Source organism: Mastomys coucha, unplaced genomic scaffold (genome assembly GCF_008632895.1).
Source record: "Mastomys coucha isolate ucsf_1 unplaced genomic scaffold, UCSF_Mcou_1 pScaffold7, whole genome shotgun sequence".
Classification (NCBI taxonomy): domain Eukaryota; kingdom Metazoa; phylum Chordata; class Mammalia; order Rodentia; family Muridae; genus Mastomys; species Mastomys coucha.
The window spans coordinates 42147576-42153074 of record NW_022196913.1 but is presented as its reverse complement, the minus strand read 5'-3'; the positions used below and the strand labels follow the sequence as shown (position 1 = coordinate 42153074).

The 5499-nt window shown below is 43.5% G+C and overlaps 1 protein-coding gene across 2 annotated transcripts in view; it reads right to left on the bottom strand.

The window, feature by feature from the left end:
* Window positions 1–5499, bottom strand: part of Rreb1 (ras responsive element binding protein 1) — a 190450-nt gene that overhangs the window by 143979 nt on the left and 40972 nt on the right. The gene's annotated exons all lie outside the window — the stretch shown is intronic.

Genomic DNA, 5499 nt, shown 5'->3' with positions numbered 1-5499 from the left:
CTATAGACCAGGCTGGCCTTGAACTCAGAAATCTGCCTGCCTCTGCCTCCAAGTGCTGGGATTAAAAGCGTGCGCCACCACTGCCCGGTGCCAAATTTCTTTTAACAGGTGGATGAAGAGAGGAAAAGGCTAGGAATTAATTTCTGGGTGATGGGTTCCACGGCTTTGGTGAATGAAGCCTCTCCGGGGAGCAGGGATTTGCATATGTCCAGCAGATATACCTGGCAAAGTGTACAGAGCTGGAACCAACCTGGAGGAGAGTGGTAATGAACCGGAAAGGGGTAAAGGCATTGAGGACACGGTTGGAGGAAGAGTTCGCCTAGGAATAACAAGTGTAGCAGAAGAAGGCCGGACAAGTGGAGCCATGTCATTTGTAGTTTCAAATTTTCCCAAGCAATGCTACCTCAATGGGTCTCAGAGAAGTAGCAGAAAATAGCTGGCAGCCAGGCAGCGATGGCGCACGCCTTTAATCCCAGCACTTGGGAGACAGAGGAAGGCAGATTTTTGAGGGTAGCCCTGGCTGCCCTGGACCTCACTCTATAGACCAGGCTGGCCTTGAACTCAGAAATCCACCTGCCTCTGCCTCCTAAATGCTGGGATTAAAGGCATGCGCCACCACCGCCCGGAGAGAAACCCTGCCTTGAAAAACAAACAAACAAACAAACAAAGTAGCTGGCAGAGGTGAAGCATGCCTTTAACCTCAGCACTCCACAGGTAGAGAGGCAGGTGGATCTCTGAGTCTCAGACCAGCCAGAGCTGCACAGTGAGACTGTCTTAAAGAAAAGACAGAAGGAGTTGGCTCCCAAGCATCTGAATCCAACTTTGGTTATCCACAGTCCATCATCCTTCTAGCTACCCAGATGACTATGCCAGGGCTTTGTTTCTAGTGGCTGAGGTTTATTACCATTTAAAGTAGAAGTTACTTCGCCCCTCCCCCAAAATGCGCTGTGAACTGCTTTGGTTTTGCTCCGTTTTCAAAAACACCCGAACACTAATATATGGAGAGAATGATAAGAGCATAAATCTCTATGCTAACAGCTATCACTCAATAGCTTTCGTTATTTGGCGTCAAGGGTTAAACCCAAGCCTTGCGCAGGCTAGGCACACGTGTGGCCTGAGCTATACTCCCAGGCCCATGCCAACAGTTTATAAACATCTCAGCACAAGCTGCAGATGGCCACATCCCGAAGAGACTGTGCATCTTTAGGCATCCAATAGCCGTTTGCCAGCACTCCCTAAGACTCCACTGTCGTCGGTTCTAGCTTGGAGTGTATTTGTCTGCTCTTTGTTGTCTCTCTTTGTCGGTATCTGGCTGACCCTTGTCACTTCTTTCTGAACTCTGTGTGCCTGCCAACAGCAACCTGCTCTTCCTCTTGAATTGATCTGCTCTAATCTGCAGCGGTTAGGAAACTGGATAACCAAGGTTGTTAGAAATGTGTCAAAAGTAAGCTGAAGGAAGGACTCCTTGGGCTGTCCCAAACCAAGCTGCTTACTGCAGGGCTGTGATCTTTCTGCAGGACTGGAGATGGAACCCAGTGCCTCCTGGGAGCTAGGCAAGGGCTCTACCACTGAATGAGTTAGTTATACTTCCCACCAACCCGTTGGGCTTTACACAGACGCAAGGTTCGCACGCATCTACATCACAGAGGTTGCTTCAAAGATATAAACATTCAGAACTTCTCGAAAGGTTACAAGGCTCTTCTGAGCCCATCCTCCCTCCATAATGAGAGTTCACCGCTTCCTAGAGGTTTTTAGTCCTGACCTTTCAGGACTCTGAAAGGGTCAGCCGTTCCTTCAGACCAGATGAACAACAAACAAACAAACAAAAGTTCTGCCCTCTTTATCAGATGGGAAGCTTTCTTGGCCCTTAAAATTCCTCCTTTCTCTGTAGGGTGGAGCTCTTCATTCACTAGGCAAGGTACAGATTAAAAAACAAAACAAAACAAAACAAAAAACCTACACACACAACACATACTTCCTCAGTAAATCATGTACACTTTTTGTTCCTTTTGCTTTTTCTCCAGTGCAGTGGGTTGACCATGGGCCTTCATTTGCCAAGCAAGTGCTTTACCACAGAGCTACATTCCCAGCCATGAATATGCATCTTTACAAGTCTAACTGAATGACGTCAGAGCCAAAACAAAACTTCTTTAGCTTCAGCTTCAAATGATGCTGGTGAGCAGAAGGCCACTTTACTCCTACAGATAGCCCTTGACTATTGTAATGGTTCTGGACACTCTGCCTGGCCATTGGTCATCCTACTCACAGATTGGGTCCTCCTGTTCGCCTGTCAAAGGATCAGACTAAGGGTCTTTCAGTTGTAAAAAGTGCTGAAGAAGTTAGAGTAAATCACACTACCAGATGGCTACGAAAAACCCCATCCATCCATCAACACTGAAAATAGCCACGTAGGACTCTCCCTGGGTCAAAGACTCTTTCCTCTTAGGAAGCAAACAGACACATGTTCTAGAGCTTGGGTGTCATTTCACACTGGAACACATGGAATCCTAATGAGTCTGACTTGTATAGGTGGTGTGGTCATCATGACTTTATTATGTGCCCAGCTCAGGGGACAGTGTTACCTTTTCGGTTTGTTTGTTTGTTTGTTTGTAAAAAAGTTCTCTCTGTAGCCCCAGGCTGTCCTGGAACCTGTCTCAGCTTCCTCAGGACTGTGATTACAAGCATGAGCCACCACTCCCTCCCTGCTTTATGAAACTGCAGGGGATTAAGCCTAGAGCTCTGTGCGTGTTAGGCAAGCACTCTACCAACTAAGTTAAACATCTCATCCCAGCAAAATATTTTAAAGTATGGAGGACAGATAAAGTCTTTGCAAACCTGAAGAAACTTGACAAGCATTTGTTCATCCATTGGAGAAGCAACTGGTGGGTGTGTGGTAGCGCCATGTTCTCTGTGGTACAGAAAGCTAAGTGGAGGTAATTCAGTGGCTCCTAAGGGCTTAAGACTGAGTCTGTTTAAGACAAAAAGTGCCATTTTAAAAGACTAAAAATGAATAAATAAAACAAAAACCCAAAACAACAACAACAACAACAACAACCAAAAAATAAAACAACCAACAAACAAAAGCCTTTAAAAACCATATTTCCACCATGCGGTGGTGGCGCACACCTTTAATCCCAGCACTTGGGAGGCAGAGGAAGGTGGATTTCTGAGTTCAAGGCCAGCCTAGTCTACAGAGTGAGTTCCAAGACAGCCAGGGCTACACAGAGAAACCCTGTCTTGAGAAACCAATCAAACAAAAATATATATTTCCTCAGCAAGACCTCTTAAGATAAAGTCAGTAGACTATGGGGCAGGAGTCATCTGTCTAGTATGTGAGGTCTTAGGTTCTACCCTCAGCACAAAAATAAAACAAACCAAGAAAACTATTGCAACAGGAAGATACAGTTCAGTGCTAGATTTACCCAGCATGCAGGAAGCCCCAGGTTGGAACCCTAGTATAGCAAAGCAATACAAAAGTACAGTTAAAAGTTTTCCCCAGAACTGGAGTGAACCAGAGCCTCATGCATACTAGAGAAATGTTTTACCATCCACTTACATCCCTAGGTTTTTATTTTATTTTTTATTTAACTTTTTATTTTCAGATGAGAGATCTCACTCAGTTACCAAAGCTGGCCTTGAACTCATTCTGTAGTCTAAGCAGACCCTGCCCTTGTCATCTTCCTGCCTGGGTCTCTAAAACATCTGTATTACAAACCCAATATTACCAAGTCCAGGAAACCATTTAAAATCTTCAGAGGAGACCAGCATATGGCTGTTAAAGGATGAATCCCCTGTCCGGATTCTCAAGTACTAACCCCCACTCTCAAATGTGACATATTTGGTACTTGGACATTTCAACCCTAGATCACTAACACACCTAACAAAGCCTCGTGGTGTGGGGAGATACTCTGCAATCTGGAACCATGGTTTATCAGATTTCTTACTAAGTAAGACTCAAAGATCTTACTTAGATCCCTGAACAAAACATTCCGCTTCCACTGAAATGATCCTGGAGAAGATCCTCGTCACACTTTCAAAGTTCATGATACAGACTGTTGAGATGACTCAGTAAAGACACCTGTTACAAAGTCTAAGGGTCTGAGTTTGATTCCTAAGACCCACCGTACTATACTGAACACACCTAATCTCAACAGATTCCTAGAACCCAACCTATGCCTACAAGATCGCCTCTGACCTCAGTATGTGTGCCATGGCAAACACACACACACACTTAAAATTTATATTTTTATATTATACATGCATCTATATAGTTATCTATGTTGTTATATTATATATAATGTAACTATATAGAGAGAAGGTTGGGTCTCAGGTATTTTAGACTGTCACTATGTAACTCAAAGATGACCTTGATCTTAAACTTTTGACTCTGGTGGTTCCACCTCCAGAACAATGGGAATACAGGCATGAATGTGCTATCACACTTAGTTTAAGTTGATGATGATGGCCGGGCAGTGGTGGCACACACCTTTAATCCCAGCACTTGGGAGGCAGAGGCAGCTGGATTTCTGAGTTCGAGGCCAGCCTGGCCTACAGCATTTCTGGACATCCAGGGCTATACAGAGAAACCCTGCTCAATGAGAGAGCAGCAGGTTTTCTTAACCTCTGAGCCTTTTCTCCAGTCCCTTCATGAGATGTTTTTCAGTGAAAAATTAAACAAATAAACAAAATCCCATGACTATAAATATATAATAATTTTGATTTAACTAATAAGCAGAAAACTATATTTATATATAAATGTGAAACCCAGATGTGGTGGCACAGGCCTTTGATGGTGGCAGGTGAAGTCGTGTGAGTTCAGGACCAGCCTGGTCTACCTATACAGTTCCAGGACAGCTAGAGTTACATAGTGAGATCCGGCCTCCATCCTCCCCAGAAAAGAAAGGGGAAACACAAAGGGTGTAAATTCCAATTTTTTTTTTTTTTTCCGAGACAGGGTTTTTCTCTGTGTAGCCCTGGCTGTCCTGGAACTCATGCTGTAGACCAGGCTGGCCTTGAACTCAGAAATCCGCCTGTCTCCTGCCTCCCAAGTGCTGGGATTAAAGGCATGTTCCACCACTGCCTGGCAAATTCCAAAATTTTTAGTAGTCATATTTCTGAGTAATGAACTTATAAGAGATTACTATTTTTTTAAATTCTGATTTTCTCTATTTTATTGTTTTTCTACATTAAACATGTAATAACTTTGTTACAAAAAGAAACTTTACTAAACCCATTACATGAAATAATTACCTTCCCCTATACCCCTTTTTCTGTACCAAGGACAGAACCCAGGGCTCCATGCATGTTAGACAAGTTCTCTACCAACAAGCTACATTTCTGGCCCCTGAAGTAACGAACTTTAATTTAAAATTTTAATTCTATTTTATTTACACATGAACTCACTTTTATTTGTGAGGTCAGAGGACAACTGTGATGTCTAAAGTTGTGTTTTTTGCTTCAATTACTGTGTTTAAAAGACCTATAAAACAAAACAAACAA